General features: G+C 36.5%; 1 protein-coding gene across 2 annotated transcripts in view; it reads right to left on the bottom strand.

Annotated features, from left to right (window-relative positions):
• The window catches only part of arid3c (AT rich interactive domain 3C (BRIGHT-like)), an 83,357-nt gene that overhangs the window by 32,073 nt on the left and 27,074 nt on the right, over nt 1-24,210 (bottom strand). The gene's annotated exons all lie outside the window — the stretch shown is intronic.

Raw genomic sequence — 24,210 nt, 5'->3', positions numbered from 1 at the left:
CATATGTGACATTTCCAAGCTTGCGGCACGAATAAAACATGTTCTGTTCGAAATACGACAAGCAAACAAAGAAAATCGTATGAATGAAGCTCTAAAATGCAGTAAATCCTGTCAAGTTACCTGCAACTGATATGTCAAAATCTATGTGCTTCATAATTTCAAGATGTATGGCAATAAAGGTGACATTTGAATCAGTCTGTTCTACCCTTCTACAAATCTACCCTTGCTAAGTAAGTGGTTGTCCATATGTGCGGGTTTAATCTGTTTGTGCAGATCAACTGTGTGGCAAGTTGTTGAGCGACATAATGTAAACCCTAACGAAACAGGCACAGAACGTGTTACATGTGTAACTCCTCTTAAAGTATGCAGATTTAAATGCAGATGTTGCGCAAGTAAGACAAGAGAACATTCTGGGATAAATCAGGGAAAATATACATTCCAAAACCCAGATTGGTTTGAAATATTTGATCAAGACTAAAGAAACGTTTTAAAATAGCATTTTTAAACAATATCAGGTGAATTTTTCCACATCTTAAATACATTGCTCACTTTTATCTATCCACCACTCTGCCATCTTCACTTGAGGTGCCAGGAGCTATAACAGTAAATTAGAGATTCATTAAGATTGAGGTGATGTAATCAGAGGTCATCACTAAGCTAGGGTGACCAGTAAAGGGGTAATTAATGACGTCTACAATGTTGCATTAAATATTAACTGATGGAAAATACATTAGAGCACTGCTTCACCTTTGAGTGGTCCATTATGGTCATATTAGGTCTATTCCCAGCATCATGACTGCAGGAATGCAGAGCACTGATGCATGTAGTCTCACAAGACTCACGTAAATCTACATCTTGGTGTGACTTACATGATTTATATGAATTTGAAATCACTGATTATATGGCATAATCTTTTTTGTTAAATTACATACAGTGTTGTCCAAAAGCATGTGACTGCACTGCCGAGCTGAGATTCAAAATCTAATTTATACCCGAAAAGGGACAGAAAGATTTAGAATTCAGTTTATAACGTAAATTAAAAAATGAATCGGAAATATTAAAGATTCTCCACTATCTCTAGGTCACTATTTAAATAACAGATATTCTCAAACCATGCTGGAGAATATGATAAACAGGTTTTAAACAAACATGGAGTTCAGCTGCTTGAGTGCAAAGGGACAATGGGAGACAATCCAAATAATTCACTTTCCAATTGCATTTATTGTGCTAATGACATAATGTGTGATACAAACTGTGTATTAAATTATAAAAATTATAAATATAACTAAATCACTAGTGTAAACAATTGTTCACTGATTTAAACCTCCCTCGTTATCTGCACACAAGTCACATGTCTAAGCCATTACTGATCTTCCTTACTGATCAACTCAGTTGCTGAGCACGTGTATGATCATTATAAAGCGTCTCAATGATTCCTTGTAGTTTCGAATGACACAAGCTGCTTATAGTGTCAATCCCCCAAGGCTGCTGTTACACTCTGTGTTCACACCCTGACTCAACTTTCAGCAACTACTGGTTCAACATGTATGGACACAAAAATAAAATGGATGAATTACAAACAAAATATGCCAGTGACATTACTTGCATGTTTTATAATCTAATTTATTTGCAGAACTCATCAAAAGCAGGAAATGTAAAGTAAAATATGCTTTTAATCTTGATCTCAGTATATCACTCTAATACTGAAAGAAGTATCTCACCGGGATTTCAGTAGAGGGAGCTCTTGACAACACAATAAATTATCACACACAACTGAAATGTTCAGCTTCTACCAAGACATTTTTACCAGGGCTTTCAGTACAAAACCAGACCTCTCCTGACCAGGGGTCCAGAAAATCAGGGACACTGACTCCCAGATTGGGAGTAAGAAAAAAAAAACCTACTTTTTTTGTGTTGTACAATTAATGTCCAAGAGAGACATGTTTCACAATCCTCAAATCAGGTACGTGGGCTGGTGACAGGGTGACATTCTTTGTGACTGAAAACACACACACAAACACACACACACACACACACACCGCTCACTTTGACAAAAACAATGAAGGGGGAGCTGGGATATGACTTTGAACCCAGTTAAAATGGAGCTTCAGGCAATCTAGAGCTGTTACATGCCATACTAAAACCTGGAAGCTCAGCAGGGACCGACTGTTGACCTAAAAGTTTGGAAATGTTTTTACTTCTATACCTCGTGACCTCTGAGACACTACAAATAATACACACTCGGTGTTATACTAATGGGCGTGCTCATTCAAAAGCTTGGCTAGCAGCACAGATGTAAGGGGAAAATAAAGGCAAAGTAAAATAACTTAAGGTGTAAATATTAGTGCCCCTTTAAACATATTTTTATTATGATCTTTCCAAAGAGTAATTTATTAGACGATTCTGATTTGTCAATCGTGGCATTCTGTTGTCAACATTTTTTGTATTATGGCCCCCATTATCCACAAGTAAAATATTATACCTGATAACATATTTTAAAACTTGGCATAACTATAAAAATGTATATTCATAAAAAAAGATTTCATCAATTTATATGACTTTGCCAGTTATAGAAATTGCACTTTTAAAACAATTCTTGTTGAGGGGGTGAAAAACAATAAGAACTATTTTGATTTTCAGTTGTTGTAGTAGTCTTATTTTAACACTTGCTTCCTCTTTATTTTGAATCATTTTGAGTCATCTTGTGGCCAATGGCTGAGAACCAGTACGCTGGCAAAAAACTTCCTAGACTGGGCTAGTTTCATGGCTCTCAAAGCACTCTGCAGTCTCTTTATTCTCACTAAAATACTAATTAAAATCAATATTTCATGTCCATTTATTTATTCATTTGGAAAACAGCTTACTAAAAAATTTGATAATATACACTATATTGGTCATTATCACAAAATAAACTCCTTCAAGATGATCTGATCACCCTGTGAGGGTATATTTTGCGATAATGACCTACATTATCCCTAATGTAAGGTTAAAACAAGAGTAAAAGTACAGAATTTGTTTCTTCAGAATATATGAGTGCTGTTTATATATATATTTATTACAGACCACTGTCCGTAACTGGAGATTAAGAGCAAAAAGTTAGAGGAATATATAATTTTGAAGGTAACAATCACCATCTGTGCTAACAACAAACCACTAATTAACAAGCATCAATACTGGGGAAAAAATCCCATGACAACAGAATCGATCACAAGAAGCTCCCTCGTTGTGTGTGGCACTGATAGTGTGTGTGAACAAGTGTGTGTGTGTGTGTGTGTGTGTGTGCACTGGGTGCCGGAGCTCCTGGGAAACTGCTGGGCTTAATGTGGCTCTGTGTGTTTGAATGTGAGTGTGTGAGAAGCACAGGCAAGGGAGCAGGAGTTAATTAGAGAACAACAGGACTGGTCACACTGGCACTGGTCCAAACTGGCCGACTGCCAGTGCTGCTTTCATTCCATTACACACACACACACACACACACACACACACACACACACACACACACACACACACACACACGCTCAGCTGACATAATGAGATGTGTAAGCTAATATGAAGAGCTGATCTTTGTCTTTCCTTGATGGAGTTCCTCCTAATGGCATTTGATCGGGTACTTGAGCTGACGGACTGGATTAAGTGGCAGTGAGTTGAGCATGTACTGGCAGAGCTAAGTGTTATTTTACAGGGCCAGTGCAGGATGCCTCTTTAACTCCCATGTGGGAGGTGTGAGAAAGGCCCTTCTGTGATGAGCATGGACCTTTGCCCAGACTAAATCAGATTGTCATGGTGTAATTGTGCACGAAACTGATTTCAAAAAGCTGTGTCGCACTTGAAATTAAAATGTATATTGTCATCACATATTGTATCTATTAAATGTTTACAAGGTTGTATTACAGGCTAAAATAAACCTCTAAATTGAGTATCATGACAATATTTCAGCTAATTTTCAAAAGTGTAGCTTTTCAAGTAACAAGCTACATTTTCAATGAATGCAAGAGCGAAATCACTTTTTTTGTCACACTGTATGGAACTGGTTATTTTTTGGGCCGCCTATTAACTATCCAAGTCACTTACCCCATCGAATAAAATGAATATCAAATAAACCTTACCCGAACATTATTGTGAATTATATTCTATTATAATAAATATAATAAAATATTATTCAAATATTAAAACATTTAATAATTATAATAAAAATTATAGGTAATAATTACAATAACAACAACAATAATTATTATTATGTTGTCATTAAAAAGCATGTCATTGAATGCCAAAGAACATAATTCATTTTGATAGTGTTCACGTCATTTTACCTTTACAAAGTGTTAAAATATTTACAGCAATGACTTATTATAAATGATGCTGTTAATCACTATGTTTTTAAGTTCTTAAAGGAGTAATTCACTTTAAAATGAAAATTAGCCCATGATTTACTCACCCGAAGTTATATTAATAAACACACTGACGCTTCTGAGCTTTATAATGGCAGTGCATTGCAACCATCAGATTGAAGCACAAAAAAGTGCATCCATCCATTATATAAGAACTCCACACGACTCCGGGGGGTTAATAAAGGCCTTATGAAGCAAAGCGATGAGTTTGTGTAAGAAAAATATTCACGCTCAAAGTAAAATTCTAGCTTCCGGCCAAACGCAGTCTACTTGCGTATAAAGTGCAACTTACGACGTCGGAAGTAGCGAAGTGCGTCATGGCGTAGTGTAAATATCAGCAGTATATCGCAGTACTCGCATAAGTTGTGCTTTACACTTAAGTCAAATCCGTATGTTCGTTTGGCCAGAAACTAGTTATTTTACTTTAACTTTTATTAAAAAGTTAAGTTTTATTAAATGTTACAAAAGCTGTATTTTGTAAAATTGTACTTTGTAACGTTTTAAATATGAATATTTTTCTTACACAAACTCAAAGCTTTGCTTCATAAGGCCTTTATTAACCCCCCGGAGTCGTGTGGAGTTCTTTTATACTGGATGGATGCACTTTTTTGAGCTTCAATCTGATGGTTGCAAAGCACTGCCATTATAAAGCTCAGAAGCGTCAGTGTGTTTTTTTGTATTCGTCTGAAAGAAGAAAGTCACATACACCTAGGATGGCTTGAGGGAGAGTAAATCATGGGCTAATTTTCATTTTAAAGTGAACTACTCCTTTAAGCCTTATTTAGACGGGACTAGTTACAATTCTTATCACTCGACATCTGTGATTTCATGTACCGATTCGGACGAGACTAACACCCCCGTGTTTATTACAGAGGTCGAGTGTGTGTTTTCTAGATGTGGGCGTTACAGAAGGTCATGTGCTGTTCTTGCGGGCATCATGTATGAAGTATGTAGGCTTGTTCGACTTCATGCAGCTCTGGGCAGACCGATCGGTGGCTGACTTGAAGCAGTGCATGCCGGTTAGAAATTTTGTCCGACTTGATACAGCGCCGACGCCACGTGACGTGTGCCATCAAAGTACCACAAGAGCGATTCGAGAGTAGCCGGAGAACTCAGCCAGCGCAGCTTCTCAAGAGCGGCTGCTCGAGCTCTCATGACGACACAGCTGTTCCACGATTGGCCGGATTCACCGCATGACAACGATCATGTGTGTTTCGTGTTTATTCGAACACCTTTAGTTCCTCTAAAGCTCACAAATCAGTTTTTTATAACAGTAAACACTCTTTCATGTAGTTGCGATGGTATATTGTGTCATGTTTATCAAATTAAAACTGATTAAAAAACGTAGACTCCACTTCATTGATAGTAGTTATGTTTAACTTTATTCTTGTTAAAACAGACGCTGTATGAAGCAGTACATAAAGTATTGAATGAAAATGTCTCTGAAACATTATTTGGCAAATATTGCATTTATTTCACTTCAGCTGTGGTAAAGTATGCAAACACCACGTGAGCGGTCACTACAGGAACCAGAAAGTGTCCGACTTCACGTCTCCGTTTGCAGCTCCTCCCCGCCTGTATGTGGCTACTCTCGCCGATCCGTTACATCCTGCCGCAGCCGATGTCGAACACTCCTTGTGTCTTTTAATTTATTATTTGTTAATATAATTTTTATTTATTATAAAAAACATATTTAAGTAAACTTCACGAGTTTATAGCAGCGGGTGAGCAGCGAAATCTAGACAAGTATATTACTCTTACCTGACACAGATCTTAAAATGGACAGTGTCTGCGATTTGGCTCTATTTATTGATCGTATGTTATTTTTTCGTTGGATACCATCCATATTGAATCGAAATGAAAGCATGCAAAAGACTGGTGCGTAAACGGTAGCTCAGGTAGGTCAAAAAACACATTAGGAGAAGCATCTATCATTCTCTCTCTCTATCTGTCTAATTTTAAAATAATCTATAGTTACCTATTCATTAAGTTTCTTCTGTTTACATTTCCACATGTTCGGATTGGTCAGTAGCCATCATATAATGCAATCCTGGCTCAGAAATCAACCATCACTTCTGCTTTCATCAAGAGAACGTGGGGATGGTCCATTAACTGTCTTTCACCATTTTGTTTTACAGTGTGATTTGTGGACTAACGCTTTGTCCATGAGATTGCAAAAGACGTCTGAAGCTACTCGGACTAACCTCAAATTCCACCGAGATTATCAGATGTAAAAAGGCATCTGAATAAGACCCTTTTTCAGTCTTTGCATCTGTTATTTCCTCACATCTGCTTCTGATAATTTTACCTTTGACATTAACGAAATTCACTGTGCTAGTACCACAGATTGACCTCATGTAGGGCTAAGAGAAAAAAAGAAAAAAGAAGAGAATGTCTGCTGTCTGACAGAATTTAAGACACTTTAATGGCAAATCCCCATAGTGCAATTAAGGGATTAGTCTTAAAACTGCTCAGCACTCACATTTCACTCTTTAATTACAAGTGAAAAACACAGCAAATCTTCATAGTCACTTAAGCAGAGCCCCATGAATTATACATAATCTGACCAGGACATTTTCTGTATGTGTGTTTTCCATCAATAATTTAAGCATGTAGCCATCTTTCAAAGGTTTGTATTTCCTTATGGCAGTACGCTGGTCCCGGATTACAGACAGTGGCTTCATTTCTATTTTCAAACCTGACCTTTGAGAGGATGTATAGAGACCGTAACGGCCTGAACTGGCAGGCGCTACATAATGGATTTATCAGCTTACACATACAGTATCATACAGGAGTGATTGTTGCCTTTTTCTTAAAACTATTAAAAGTGAAAGAGTCATAAACACTATAGTGATGACTGAGGAGCAACTGATAAAGCTTTATTATACAGAATAAAATCTGAATGTACCCAAACTGTACATTGCATTCTTGATTACTGATTAACTATATAAAGCAATAAAAAATGCTTTTGAAATTGTGGAAATTTCACAATCAAAGATTTACAGGTCTTTTGTGGCGCTTCTCTCTGTCTGATGTTGCGAATAAGTGAAATATAAATATGTTTCGATATGCTGTTGCGGGAGTGGCATATCTATACTAGTCTCAGCTGCAGACGGTCCGTTCAATGAGTATCTAATGAATATCACACACAAAACTTGAAAGCTTGCATGATCTGGCAAACTCTAATCTGATTGACTGTCTTTTTGCACACAGATATTTTATCAGTCCTTCTGGAAACCAAGACACATTTACAAGGTTCTGGACTAATAAAATAACTGCTTCAGAGGAAGAACTAATCACTGGATTTGCCAAAGTTTATAAGATAAGAGACATCTAGAAATTCTGATGACACATCAAGTTTACACAACCAAGGTTATAGGTTTTTTTTTTACAGTACAGTAAAATGATCTATCTATCTATCTATCTATCTATCTATCTATCTATCTATCTATCTATCTATCTATCTATCTATCTATCTATCTATCTATCTATCTATCTATCTATCTATCTATCTATCTATCTATCTATCGATATAAAGTATTTATCAACTTAAAAGCTCTATGTATCTATCACTTGTGCATAGGTATGTGACACTATCAGATTTTCTCATTACAAAAATTGCTAAAGCTTTTATCACAGCAAACGTAGCCTGTTGTTTTTAAAGGGGTGGTATAATGCCCTTTTCACAAGATGTAAAATAAGTCTCTGATGTCCCCAGAGTGTGTAAGTGAAGTTTTAGCTCAAAATACCCCACAGATATTCTTATATAGCATGTTAAAATTGTCACTTTTTGAGGGTGAGCAAAAACGCACCGTTTTTGTGTGTGTTCCTTTAAATGCAAATGAGCTGCTGCTCTCAGCACAGGGGGCAGAAGTGACAACATGTAGAAGCAACAGGACATTTCTGAATGGTTAGTTGATGAATTTATGAAGCTGATGTGTAGTTATCTTCTAGTCATTGATTAGCATATTCTGTCATGATAATCTATAAATCTTGTTCCCGGGGGAGGGGTTTATGTAAATTATAGGGTTAGTGATGTCACTAACCCGGGAGGAAGCTCGTGTAGTCTCTACCAGCCGTTTGTTGTAGTCCTTAAAAAACGATTTCTTTAAAAGCAAATATCTCCCTTTGCTTTGAACTTTGAGCATTGTAACTTTGCAGATGTTGTTTATGCTCAAATGGCAACATTACACACTAACTAAAGTTAGAAAAGTGAAATCATAATCAACCACCCCTTTAAAGTGCCACCATGCTTCTCATCCATGCTGGGATTGTTTACATCTGAGTGCACATGCCTCTTAAACACAATGGTGTTAAAATGAACCAGTTATTGGAAACGAAGCATTCTAAAAACACATTCTTAAAACCTAAACTATTTGTGCAGTTTGACAGAGCAAACTTAACTTGCAAGTGTTACGATGCCTTAACCTGATATAGCTTTAACTCAATAACGGTAGTAGTAGTAGTATCAGTACCTTAATTGCATCACACCATTAATTGAATGTGTCTTTCAATTATTTGTAAAAACAAAATGAATTGTGATAGGTTGTTTTACATGTTGGTCAGACGTGTCTTAGGCTTTGGCGCGTTTAGCTGTATACGTTTTTTTTTTTTTTATCGTATTCACGTTTCATCCAGACGGATCCGGCATTTTGGGAGCCTGAAACCGCTATTTTTTGAAACCGGGTCCCAGAGTGGATAAATCTGAAAACTACACCCTTGCATTTTCGTGTGTACAGCCAATGCGTATATTTTGTGAAACGACGATGTCATCACCCCACGTGTCGGCCCTAGTCAGACACCGCTACGTCACATAACAGCAACAACAACTGCGGACTTTGTGCTGCAGAAGCTACTGAGCCTCTTTTATTACTTTATTTATTATTTACTTGAATGTATTTTTTTTTCTTTATTTTACTTCAGTTATTTATATTTTATTTCTTATGATATGATCATGTCTGTTGTCTGATTAAGACATTTCATATTTTGTTCCAGGTCATTTATGGTTGTTTATATTGTTCAATAAAATAAAATAAAAAAAGAAGAGGCTTACTGAGCTTATTGTATACAGCTTGCAAGGTTTATGGCAGAATGCAAAACAGACCTTGTGCCACTAGTGAAACATCAGTTCTTTTTTGTTCTTCACTTAGGGGTAAAACAAAGTTTGAAATACCTTTGCAGTGATATACTGTTAGCGAATATCCCGATGCCGTCCATGCTGCTGAGAGTGACGTTTAGATAATATGTGCTGTGCGCTTTCCTCTCAATAAAAAAATAAAAAGAAGATAAAAACAGAAGTTAAGAAAGCATCTGATGTGGATATGTTTATTCAGCACTCTAGTCACGTGACATCAAGTTTATTTATAGAACAGTTTATACAATAGATATCTTGTCGTGTCAGTGTCTCTTTCAGTTCAAATTCTACTCTAAAGCAGCTCTCCAGTGTGTTCATGTTTTTACTCGTGTCTGACCTCGACAGACAGAACAAAAGAAACGGACTGGAGAAGAAGGCGTGTTCACACAGCAACAGAATTTGGTTGTCAGTCCTGTATTTGGGTCCTTCATACGGTTACGTTCATACACAGTTCAGTTATTTAAGGGAGTGACGACTGTATTCTATTACCGAACTCACACCAGTAAATTTTCAGGACTCACAACCGCATTCTCAGAAAACTTGCGCTGTGTGAACTGAACCGGACTGGACAACTAGTTGTCTGTCTGTCATGTCACACAGTGCGAGAGAGAGGCTCTGCGCTGCACAAACACATGCACCGTGTGTCACAGGCTACGCTTTTCACCCAGATATAAAAGCTGCTGTCGGTTAATGAAAATTTGAACTTGGACAGTTTTATGGATGCTGCCATCTTTGATATTACTGTAGCTATGGCTACTGGTAAGAGAATACGGGTTTGACTCCTGTTGAACGTTAATCCAGACAGTATTCGAGACGTTACTATAATTTGCTGTGTGAACAGGACATTTCAAGACTCACACCTGTAAGTAAATGCGGTTGTCAATCCCAAAAACTGACAGCGTTCACGTAGCCTCAGGGTACACCTATCTATTACATAATCACTATGGATCAATGGTAGTCTGAAGCCGTTTACCAGCCAGACTGAACTTTTCCAGAAAGTTCACTTTGGCAAGATGTTTTGAACTCCTAAAATGAACTCCAACTTTTTTTGGCCTAATTTTGTTCGAAATGACATCCCACCAATTCTTTGAATTTACTTGAAGTATATCGGGCTTTAGCTACGTTGAGAATACCTGTACCTATGACACCTCTACATTGTCTCTACATGTTGATGCTAATGAATCATGTGACCCTAACTCAGTGAACAACATAAGAAAAACCTCCAACATTGTGTTTATACTTTGTTGGTTATAATCAAAGGTTTCGCAAGCGTGCAGGACTCGCGCCGAACAAAAACTCTGCCATTCTGGGCAGTGTTGAATGGATTCTGGCTAACTTAAACACATCTGATTGGCCATTATGTTCACACGCTTAACATATATGTCTGTGATTGGTTACAAAGCTCAAAGCTGCAAAAACGTGTTGTAAATAGAAACCTTTGACGCTCTTCACAGAGTGCAAACATACCAGTACTGCAGAACGGCCTTTGACGGGACAAAGATGCATTTTGGCATGCCGCCAAATTATTGTTTCAATGAAGGATAAACCTTGCAAGTGTATAAAAGAGCTTTCCGTTTACACGCACATGTATGAAAGGGGTGTGTGAGCTGGAAAGGTTGAAGGCTAGAGTAGTCTACCAATCTTTCCTACTCATTCATTATTTTTTTCTAGTGTCGCCTTCAGTTGTTATACAATGACTCAGCCCTATTATTACCAGCTTTCCCTTCATCTTTGCTTCTTCAAAGCCACATGCCCTCTGGTCCTGTATAATACAGATTTAGTCACACACAAAATCATTTGGCCAAATCATCTTATTATTGCTGTCAATTTTTTTTATCATGAGAGATATACTGTATGATGTTTCTTGTTGTAATTAGCAACAAAACAGACCTCTTTCACATGTCATTTCTCACCTCTCCCTCAGAATTAATTACGACCCACGCTAACATATCATAAGCTCTTATGAAACCAAGTAATACAACATAACATTCCACCTGTCTCCCATTACCTATAAAAATGGGACATCTAATCTTGATAGATAAGCAAGCTTCTAGGCATTTAATCCAACACTGGGTTAAGTCAATTATTCAATGTGTCCCCATAAATGGGCTCAAAAGAGCGCCTTTTGAGTACAATTAATGTGACAAATGTGTTGGGCGTGTGTTTGATGGATGGCGTCCACACCCAAATAGTTTCTTTACATGAAAAAGAAATGTGTATAGGAGTCATGTTTTCAGATTAAATGGCTCATAACGCATCAGGAAATCTGATGATAAATTAGCAATCACGGGTTGGGACTACACTGTAAAGATAATACAATGACAAACAAAACAACACCACCTGGCGAAAAAAAAAACATTAAGTGGATGACTCATGAATGAAAATTTCAGAGATACCAAAATGAAACGCGATAATTAAAACAACTTAACCACTAATCATTTGCATCACCACATTCAGGCTTAAAAAACATGCCATTATGGGTTTATAATTATAGATGACTATATATATATATATATATATATGACTATATATATATATATATATATATATATATATATATATATAATTAAAGAGTTGTCATAAATATTACTTATGTTTTTTGTGGTATAATGTACCACATGGCTGTAACACAAACCATTTTTCTCAAAAACACTTACAACAAAAGCCATGCTGATGATCAAATTTATAGTATGTGTCCAGTACTAGTTGGGAAAATAGACAGAAAACAGGCCATGAGAAAATATATCATATAGATTTGCCTTTAAATGCTAATCAATAATTGCATCATTATGCTGTAGCGATGACCCGCACAGCATAAACACAAAGAGAGGCTGCTGACATAAAGACTGTACCATTGATATATTGATCGCCTCCCCCAATCATTAATTTATGGAAAAATAGACTCAGCACGGTCTTGTGAGAGGGCTTTGTTTTATTCTGGAGCTGAGGGGAAGCGGTAGGGCTCTGTAGTGATAATAATGTATCTGCCTGCCATCATGGTCTTCAAGGTAGTCATGAGAAATAAAGGGTTAGTGGTTTGTGAGTGTGTGTGCATGTGATGGGGGAGCATCGTGATCTCTAATGCAGACATGACAGGAGAGGAAGAGAAGCTACATCTCTGGCCTTCACCTGTGTTTGAGCCAAGACAAGGGTCAGGCATGATTTATGCAGTAATGAGGATGCAAGGAGTCTTTCTGCTATCTGCATCTGCGTGAGTAAAGATGTCACACAAATTGCAAGGGTCTAGTCTACCCTTGCAAAATATGGGTCTAGTCTACCACAGAATATTGAAAAATATATTTTGATTAATTAGATTTATTAAATGTATTTATTTTACTTTTTTTTTTTATTATTGTTGTAAAGTAATTATTTTGCCTGAATTTATCATTTGTAACTGAATACAATAGAAGAGTATTAATGTTGCCACCTTTCACTTGTGTTCAAACAAAGCTCACATACACACACACACGCACACACACTTACTGAACAACTGAACTGATTCCCCTCCCAGTTCACACAAAACAAATCAATGTACATTAATTCTTTATTAATATAACATTCTTGATCAAAAAAGTGTTATAAATACAGCGGATAAATGACACATATTAATATAATTCATCATATTTTGTGGGAATATAGTTTAATAATAATGAGATGTGAGTTGGGCAGACCCTTCTCGACCCAGTAATTCAAACACTGACTTCCACCATTTACATGATACAATTGATACTGACGACTAAACCAAAAAAAAAAAAAAAAAAAAAAAAGAGAGAAGAAAACAAAGTTTGTTTGATGATCTACATGAGAATCAATGGAAGGAAAGAGGCACAGTATGATCGGCTGACACGAATAGGCCACGCCCCGATCTCTGTCCAGTGACAGCTTCAGAGAACAATGTTGAGAATGCCTGTGTGTAATTTTGCCACCGAGCACATTTAGAATCCGATCCTACAACTGATAAGAACATTGCTACAGCTATAGGGAACTTAACAGAACATTCAGTTCTGTTCTGAGTAACAGTGTCTGTTTGTCTGGACAAGTGGACATATACATGAGGTTTCATTTCGGAGTTTGGCAGTTAGCAGTGGCGTAAACTCATAGGATCTTGAATCTCTCTGGCCGTTTCCCACACCATCCCGTCATTAAAATTTTCTGTCCCTCATCATTTCTTGCGTCCAGTGACTGGGGCCCCTCCTCCATCCTGTTGTAATTGTGTGATGTTTACCCTCCAAGCCCAAGGCCATGTCTCTAATTATCCCCACATGAAAACTGGAATGTCCAGCACTGTCATTAAAAATAGAGCTAATACCCAGAGCCCCGCTAGCAGCAAAAACAGGTGTGATCGTTATAACCAAACCCCGAATCCTTTCCTATTTAACTTCACACTTTATTGTTGGGTCAAGTAAAAAAATTCTAATTCCCTTCTTATACATTTGTAACTTTCGAAAGTTTGTGATGCTAACATGCTAGCTATTCAGTTTCACTGTACGGCAAGAGAGAGCTCCTTCTAGCTCAGGTCAATAATGCATGCCGAACGCAGGACTAACGAAGCAGGCAAATGTTTAATCATTGCATACAACACAAATGGCAGAATGAGGCCACATCCACAGAATAGTGCAAATGCAACCTCAGCAGAAGCACTCAATGGCCAAAACAATGAGGGCTTTCGTTCCCCGGCTGCATGGAAGCTGCTCCATATTTCAGTTTTGCTGATGCACAGGGGTCAGGTCTGATTCAAATGAGCCCCCTCCCCTTCACTGTATGTTCAGGGTTCTATGCTCTGTCACAGGCCCAGATGCATGAATTGTGGTTTTACTTTAAAAAATTGCAGTTTGCTTAAAGTCCTTTTGAATTTAAAACATACAGTGATTAATAAATCTAAATGATTTGGCCAATAACTGTTTTCATCGTATGGCCTGATAAATGGCTTATTACATTTTTATAATACTTTATCTAATATTATTCAATCACAGAATATCCAATTTTTTTTATTTTATTTTTTACAATTTATCATTTTAAATGCTTCAAGTAAATTTTGGTATTAAAATGTTGTAACACTGTCTACAATGTGAAAAATCGATATTAATTTTAAGATTTGCAAAAGAGACTACATTTAACAGTGTTAGTAAATTACTTGTATCAAATATGACTTTTATTTAGAGCTAAGTGAGCGTTAGGCAGCAGCTAAGGCAATCTAAATGTTAAAATATAGAAAATGAGAATGCACAATTAAATATCCAATATCGATATGTTGTGCATCCTTAATGTAAAGTGACACTAAAATCACTATAACAATTGTACTGCATCAATTCGGGACAGTGCAATGCAGTTAAACATTATAAATGACTAGAACCTTTCGCTCCAATTCCAGTTCATTAGATTTACAGAAGAAGCTAAAACAAAGGAACATTTGTGAACATTCATCACTATTTTCAATTATAATAAGACTTTAAGGAGACCATATCACCATATATTTTCATAACCATACAAAAGACATGGCCAACTAGAACCTAAACCACATGCTAAATTATAGCCAGTTCCTCTGAATGACTAACCTGAGCAGGCACAAAGAACACCCTGACCAAATTAAAATGTTAATAAGTGTTCGAGAATCAACGATAAAGCATTTGATATTGTGATGTTGTTTCACGCTAGCTGCCTGTAAAGAATGCAGGCTGTGCTTAATGTCCTCATCTAATTCTGTTTCCCCCTGAAATGCTTCCTGTCCTGAATGAATGTGTTAGGACAAAAGAAAAAGGTTAACACTAAATGAAAAGCATGTGATGTCTGGACAAGTGTGGAAAAAGCATAGTTAGTAGTAATTGCTTTCCAAGAACACTGAGGATGTTAAAGCAAGTTTTTGACCTCACATTAAAGATCCTTCATCTTTTAGCATTTTCTGGGCATGTACAGCACTTCTTAGAGCTTTTCTAAAAAATATAACACATAATGAAGGAACCTGCATTAATGCAGTCACTCTTCACGCTTTATTAAGGCCCTTTGTTAACAGTCCTACTTATTTATTCTCAGTCTTAATTCTCATGGACAGAATAGTGGAACGGCAATGTGCCTTGGAAAAGATCAGTTGTTTTCGTTGCAAATGGAAAAAAAGATGCATGCCTTGAGAGAAACACTTCAGTCTGTGTGTGGGCATCCTGTTTGATTACTCAGTCTCCTTACAGTATATAGCAACTGAGAGGATAAAGTGAGAAACCGCTGTGATATGTTCTTCAACATTTATGTTGACAAGCATTACAGTCATGTGAAACCATGATAACGGTAATAAATAACAGTTGCAAAATGAAGAAGTGGGTAAGAAAGTGTCATTGCAGCTATGGGTACATCACATGGTTCAGTTGATAAGGGAGCAGCAGTTATGACCAAATTGGCATTTTTCTTTCAATAGGTGTTAACAGCTAGACATTTTTGATTGCTGTTATCACATGAACTATAACATGATCAATGACAGGTTTTTTTTCATTAACACATTACTTTTTTTGTGTGTCTTTTGCACAACGTACAAAGACCACCATGTGAAACTTAAACAGAAACATTGCATTATTATTTAATATATATAACAATTGATATACCTCTATATTTGAAACAGAAAAAACATATATTGTGTTTTTTAACTGAACATGAATTCCAGTGTCTCAGTATTTGGTATGTCTGCCTTTTACTTTAATGACCAGTTTGTGTAACAGATCATTACTTTATTATTTATTTTTCATGTTTAATCCTAAAACTTTCTTTGGTCTCAACTCAATTAGATATGTCTATAATATCCAAACACCTCAATTCTACAAAAGGAAGAGGTTAACAAAATGACAGCATTCCCAGTATATTGACCATATACAACCCAGGAGCCTGAAAAACCACCCATCCCCCATTAGAGAGATGTAACACGTCATATGTCTATATGATACAACCAGCAATGCAGACGTATGGGGTTTTAACTCTGAAACACTTCAACTGGGCCCCTTTCATATAATATAAATACTCGCGGGGCAGAGCACCAATGAAGACAACGTTCAATGGCCTGCAAATCCCTGCATTGGGCCCCTTGTTCACAAAACTACGGAGTGTAGTTTCTATGTTTAATGAGCAAAAAACCCTCCATAATATGTCTAAAAGAAATATTGCCCTTGTCGAATAGAATAACTGGAATAGCGCATATCCAAATTGTGTGATTGCAACCCTACACTCTGATTCCATAATCAAAATCACTTATCTTGTTTTTGTGTCATGCCTATCTTCATTTATACTGCTGGATACAGCTGTTCCATATGCAATATTTTATTTACAAAAGCAATAGTTAACAACTCGTAAAGCACTGAATCACTCTAAATTGTACACACTCTATTAAATCATGTTCCCAGAGCAAATACGTTCTTCTCCACTAATGTTTTAATTAAGTTTATACTAATGAGAGCCTATAGGCCATCAAAGATCATTTGCTGCTGTTTAAACCCAGTGACTTTAGGCATTATTAGTGACATCAAAGCCTTCCGCTTTCTGTACATACATGTGTTTTTGAGGCCAGTAACATGACAGCACAGCTAAAGCATTCATTCAGCCTGCCGCTTACCTTTATCTTTTTTTAAGGGTTCACATGCAGCGTAGCTCTGTCAGGACTCATGCAACTCAGATTGGAATAAAAAGTGTATTTTGAAATGTACTATTTAAAAAAAAAAAAAAACATTTTCAGAAAAAGAGAATTCAATGCTTTCAAAGTTTACATGCTTACATTACAAATTCATTTGATCCCCTCCAGCCCAGTATAAAAGTCAACAGCCCATTGAGTGTGAGTGGGGCCATTGCTTTAGCAGGCAGCTTTAAATTGTCTAATGGTTTAACTCCTAAATTCAGAGGGTGGTTTAATGTGCTGTGATAAAATATTCATTCATGTGCCTCATACAGACCATTAAACCTTAAAAAAAAAAAAAAAAAAAAACCTGTATGTCTTTATCTGAAGTACACACTGACCTCTGCCTCACTTAAAAACACTAACAATTTATACTCAAATATTAACCTAGTTGACCATAAATGAGTGAACTTTCATCATATTATGCACTGAATACATGTGCAAGAAAATTCAGAATGGCTTTCATTTGATAGTACTGGTCTAACACAACAATTAAGTCCTCCTGCTTTGTGAATCAGGCCTTTGAATAACAAATAGAAATTCACTTTTTCTGATTTTAATGCTAACCAAAAATATCAGGGACATTGTCTTGCTTCAGATGGATTGAGTAATCCACATCTTCAAAATGCAGTTATTATTAACAATACGAACAGCAATACACCATCACAATGAAAGCACATTTCATACATGAAAACTGCAGCAGAGCATAAAGGACAATAAAGCTCCATGGTGTTTTGTGCATTTCTGTGACAGAGGTTTGAGCTTTATAATGACTTTATAGAGAACCACATCATTATAAAACATGCCTCACCTCATCACAATCGGTTCTCATGATACATACTGTTCTCTGGAAAGCCTTACATCAGTGCCTGATAAGAAACAGGGCTTTTTTCTTAGCCTGTCACCAAACAATTTTATCAAAAGGGAACTCTGCATGACCTTGACATACATATTAATGTTCATTTTCTGTGACAGGAGCAGATTTCAAAGTTAAAAACAAACTGAAATGACAAATTAATCCAAATGAATGAATAGCTGCAAGTACTTCAGCACTGAGTAAATTATTATTGTTACATCACTTTAACCCAAAAACACAACTTTAACCCAAAAAACACAAGTCATGTGTCTCTAATTAAGTTGTAAAAAGACGAATAAATCAGAAGGGCTGTACATTTGATCAAAACTGTAATATGCACTAGTGTTTGTGAATATTAAACTGCAAAGATTGCTAATTAAATTCTGCGTGCTCTGCGTGTCTCTGTGAGAATAAGTGGTGTAGTTTCTGTTACACATGAAAAATGAAAGGAATCATTCAAATTTCAATAGATTACATTTTAAAAGATTAAAGATTTACAGATTTACATTTACATTATTTAAAGATTTACATTAACTAAAACCTTGTATCACAATATGAGTACTTTTTTGTTCCACGATAATGATATGTATAAATATATATATAGTTATTTTTGATTTAAATAAGGTTTTTTATGATATACATTTTTTTTAATACCATTAAATTTCATAATTCTTGTCACTAATTTCAATATCACAAATAACTAATAGTAGCATAAGTAAAAAAACCTCTCAAACTTACTGAATACAATTAAACAGTCAGTGGATTCAATTTACTGTGTAAATTAAATATACATTTATTCTTATTAAAATTACTATAGTGATTCACTCAAGAGCAGTGAGAGATTTTCTCTCTTTTGTTGTTTGATTAACATTAATGACACAGCCAGCAGCAGGTACTGTATATTAGGCTGCTGTCACTTTAAGAGCGAATGCACAGATCCAATTTACTGTTACACATGTGTTTTCCTTCTAAACTCTGTCTTTTTACATTCATTTAGGACATAAATGACAGTGTTTACACGGATACTTGAAGATGGGCATTTTGACACATAAGTATGTGTATTTAAGCGTTCAAGCCCAATTAGGCGGCAAAAATAACTCTCAGACAGCCTTCAGGCACTATTATTGTTTAAACTTTAACAAATTATTAAATTAATGCAACATACTTTTTGGATTATTCAAATTTAATTTAAACAATTAAAACCAGATTTTTTTTTTTTAAATGGACAACATGGAATTTTGGGGGAAAATAAAATAGAAGAAACCAGATTTCATATGGCCCTACTCATTCAACTAAGATGTTTAACTTATTCCAAACAAGATGCAATTCAACAGAGGCTAACTGATAAACAATGATTTGTTTATTGTGCATTCAAGTTTATTTTTGCATTTATTGTGGGAAAAAAGTATCCATTCAACACAATCACAAATCAGCTGGTAAATGATTGTATTCATTACTATGGCTGGGAATGCTTTAACTTTGTGGTTTATGATCAATGCTCTGTGCTCTTAAACTATTTACCATTCATGTCTACACAGGAAAAGCTGGACATACGAATTCCTTATCAGCAGCCTAGATAATGTCTTCTGTGGCTGTGCAGAGGATGGAAACCAGTCAATATGCTTCTGTCAGCGTTGGAATGTGAGCAACAGTAATTTACTTCAGTCTAGTACCACATCGGCCATGTTAGATTGCAAAAAGCTGCTAGTACGAAGCTCCAAAACCAAAGCACCAACACACTGTGCTTGCCTCTATAATAATTAAAGCAATTCTGTTATCACAATACACATAATTTTATGGGCTTCTCGCTTCTCTTTGTGTACATAATATAGGAGTTTAGTGTGGAAGTTAGCCAGATGGAGAAGACAATCAGCTGTCTAAACAGAAAATAATATACATCTTTAATATACATCTGAGAGAAATGCTCAGAGGATTAACGATTAACACACTTTATTTCAGGAAAGCACAACAGACTTTTCTTCAACCCTCATGTGTATCTTTCAGCATGTTTGGAGAGATTTTAATTTCTCAAATGAAATCTAAGCCTCATTCACATGAATGGGAACAACTGCAAATGGAGGATGTAAACTGAGGCTACAGGATGAGACTGTGGCTAATTGCACTCCTATAAAAAGCCCAAAACAACAATCCAGACCAGAGATTTGGTCAGTTTTCCCAATTCTCCAGGAACCACACCCACACACAGGCGAGTCAAATGCTGCCTGCTACAACCATAAACATGTCCCACATGCTTGATTGCTTCTCAGTGAATACTTAACTTAGCAGTGATAATGGAGGTGTCTAGTCTGGAGGTGCAAACGGGGGATGTTTGTTTGTGTGTGTGTGTCGGTTTGGAGAAAGAAGGAATCCAATCAGACTGATGGCTACCAGTGGTTTTTATTTCATGGCTTTGATGTTTACGGTTGGACTCTTTTTTCTTTTTCTTTTTTGGTAAAACTCAATGTAATTCCCTTCTTTAATGAAGACTTATGATGTTGGCTGCAAAATGTCAGGCACTCTGACTCACCTCGCTCAGACCTTGTATTAAAAAAAACATGTCTGGATCTAGTAAAACTATCCTCTCTACAATACGTATGTTTACGGGAGACTGTAAGGTTGCGGCTTTAAAATTCATAGTGCCAATGAAAAATGAAAGTTACATCTCACATTGTAAAAAGCATTCTGAAGTTTTAAATGATACCCAAACACATTGGAAGGTTCCAGTAGAAACACAGAAACACTCAGGTCTTCCTCCCTGTCTGGCTCTTCAGCCTGCTTGTTTGAACACGCTCTCACTGCTCCTTATTAGAACACAATAAAAGACAGGAATGGAATGGGAGGCCTCCCCTCTCCCAAAAGAGCACTCAAAGCCCTGGAGATGGAGACCAGATAATTAGGTCTTGGTCTTTGATGCTCCACCATGGCAAAAGGTGAGTTACCGGCTCATTTGTAACACAAAAGTTGGCAGAGCAATGCAGGTTGGAGTAAAGCGAAGGAAGAACAACAAACTGAACGGTCATTTAACTGCATCCCATTGAGGGCCTGACACTGAAACTTCTGGAATGTAAAGGCTAAAGAAGTCCACTTTTCTTCTGTGTTACCCTGTGGTTTAGATGGTGTTGTAAGCCCTCAACTTCTGCTACCGCCAACCAAACATTCTGTTCAGACCACTTCTTCAGAAGTACAAAGATAGAGCACAACTCACAAGCAACTGCTGTTTGCTAGAAAACAAAATATGATCGAGAGTGGATTATTCACTGTATTAAGGTGTTTTATTATAATATTTACTATAATATGAATGATTTGGATAGGTTGTGTGCATTTAAATAACACACACGAACGTTTTTTGAAATATAAACATTTAAATGGTGGCTGTTGTAAAAACATGACGAATTTAATTTATTCAAACACATTAAATATGGAGGAACAGGTTAAGTAAATTAAGCTAAATTTATTTATTGTTTGATTTTCATAAAAAAATGGACAGAATTTGAAAGCTGAGACGTTGTTTCATATCAGAAATAACAAAGCACAAAAGTTATTATGATTTATTGGATGGTAGGCGTGCTACATGATTTTGTTCAATCATCAATCGATTAAAACCGAGAAACTGGTATTTTTAGCCCAGCCCTACTAGAAACATGATTCAATAGGTTGCAAAAAGTTGAACATGGACCAAAACACAAAAGTAAATCCTGCTAGTCCTGTGTAGAATTAGATTATAAAAAGACAGCACCCCATTTAAGGGCCTCAAGAGTGACTTTAAGACCTGTGCTGTTGGGGCCTTAAAATTTGTGTGTAAATCCAATAAACGTCAGAGTAGTAGTTAAGAAAATGTGCAGGGCTTTTCTACGCCGTAATCCTGTACCAGTGATCCGGTTCTTACTAGTATAGTACCTGAGATGTTCAAAGCATGCAAACATATCAGAAAACTCAACCAAATCTAAAAGCAGACAAACAAATCTGTGAAGCAGGAATGCAAACTGACAGGCATGCAAACAAATCACAAAACACCAAAAGCAAACAACTCGACTTGACAGGTCACAAAATGGTTGTCTTCAAGTTACATGATAAAAACTTCATTTTATTCCATGTAGCATTTGAACATTTTTCTTAAAATGTTGTTTAAATTAAAATGAATATACTCCCCAAATTTCTTTATCTATTTCAGTGTATCCCACTTTATCTCCCTAAATCTTTTTTTAAGTCCCTCGATAAAGCTTTTATCTCATTTTTATGGGATGGGAAAAAGCCTAGAATACGGTTAGAATTACTACAAAGACCTAAAAACCAAGGTGGCTTAGCTTTTCCAAATCTTTGCTACTATTATTGGGCCGCAAATGTTCAAAAAATCATACATTGGCTACACACCCCTGACATAGACTGGTGTCTCTTTGAGGCTGCATCTTGCACCTCAACATCTCTTAAAGCCCTGGTCACCTCCAGCCTGCCCGCCCCTATTATGAAATACACTAACAATCCAAAATACCCTTAAAATTTGGTTTCAACTTAGACAGAACTTTAAATGTGAAAACATTTTTCATTTAAGTCCCATACACAATAATCACCTTTTCCCCCAGGCAATGCTAGACTCTGAATTCACTCTTTGGCAAAGGCAAGGCATTCTCTATTTTAAAGACTTGTACACAAACTCCATTTTTGCAAACTTTGATGATTTGTCGCACAGATTTAGTCTACCCCGGTCTAGCCTATTTCGTTACTTTCAAATCCGCCACTTCCTTCAGCATCATTTTTCTAACTTTCCATACACACCACCACCCTCGGGCTTAGAGAATTTGTTAGAACCCGCAGTCAATTCCCAAAAAAATATTTCAAGGATATATGGCCAGATAACCAGTCTTAAAAGCACAAATCTTGCAAAGATTAGAGCAGACTGGGTGAATGAATTAGGGGAGGAACTAGAATTAGAGGAGGACATTTGGGACAACGCTCTACTAAGAGTAAATGACAGCACTTCCTGTGCCAAGTTGAGCTTAATTCAATTCAAAATTCTACACCGCATTCATTACTCGAAAGTGAAATTGGCTAAAATATATCCTAACATAGATGATAGCTGTGACAGGTGTCGTAACACTCCTGCCAACTTAACCCATATGTTCTGGCTGTGTCCAGCCCTCACAACCTACTGGTCTATGATTTTCAAAACCTTGTCAGAGGCTCTTAACATCGACCTCCAACCTAACGCTGCAATGGCCATTTTCGGTATTACAGATAGAAGATACTCTACACTAAGGAAAAAGTATAAAAACATAATTGCGTTCACAACATTGCTTGCACGTAGAAGGATTTTATTACACTGGAAGTAAAACAATCCACCTAAAGTATCTTTATGGCTTAGTGACCTAATGCAATTCATACAATTAGAAAAAATTAAATACACACTGAGAGGGTCCAGGGACAAATTCTTCTATGTCTGGAACCCAGTACTGTCACACCTGAACAAACTTAAGACTATGCCCACTTAGTATCAATTAGCAGCCCCTCTTGCTAACTCACTTGTTACTTTGATATTTATTTACCCATGTGAATCAAATGTCCTGTGAAGTGTGCAGCCTTAGTTGCAGTGAGTCTGTGTGTATACTTCTTCTTTGCTAATTACTTTTTTTTTATTTTATTTTTTTACTTTTTTTTACTTCAATTATTTCTGTCTTAATTTATTATTTTTTGCCTTGGATGAATGTCCCATGTTCCGAGGGAGGGGAGGGGATGGGAGGGGAGGGGAGGGGAGGGGAGGGTTGTTACTATTAGAAAATGTGAGCATTGTTTCTACAATTGTTGCCTTTTGTATTCATGTATTTGTACATGTCCTGCATCACTGGTGCTCAATAAAAAAACTTTACAAAAAAAAAAAAAAATGTTGTTTAAATTAGATGTTAGTGATAATAATTTTTACTTTGGTTTTTATACTCTGCATTTTTCTCCACAGTTTCGCAAAGCTGCTTTGTTAGCATCTATTTGGATCTGTGTGTGATCTTTGATTTGTTTGCATGGTTCAACTACACTGAATACTATACTAGACCAAAAAAGGCAGAGGGAAAGTCCAAATATTTCGCAAAAAAAAATGAACTTTGAAATGATAAACATTCCAAAGCCACGCCTTCATAGCGCCCCTCTTCACTTGCTTCTAGTAAAGACAAAGACCAGCAATCCATAACCCTCCAACCCC

Source organism: Scardinius erythrophthalmus, assembly GCF_964197995.2.
Source record: "Scardinius erythrophthalmus genome assembly, chromosome: 5".
Classification (NCBI taxonomy): Eukaryota; Metazoa; Chordata; class Actinopteri; order Cypriniformes; family Leuciscidae; genus Scardinius; species Scardinius erythrophthalmus.
The sequence above is the reverse complement of the archived record's forward strand: the minus strand, read 5'-3'. Positions and strand labels throughout refer to the sequence as shown.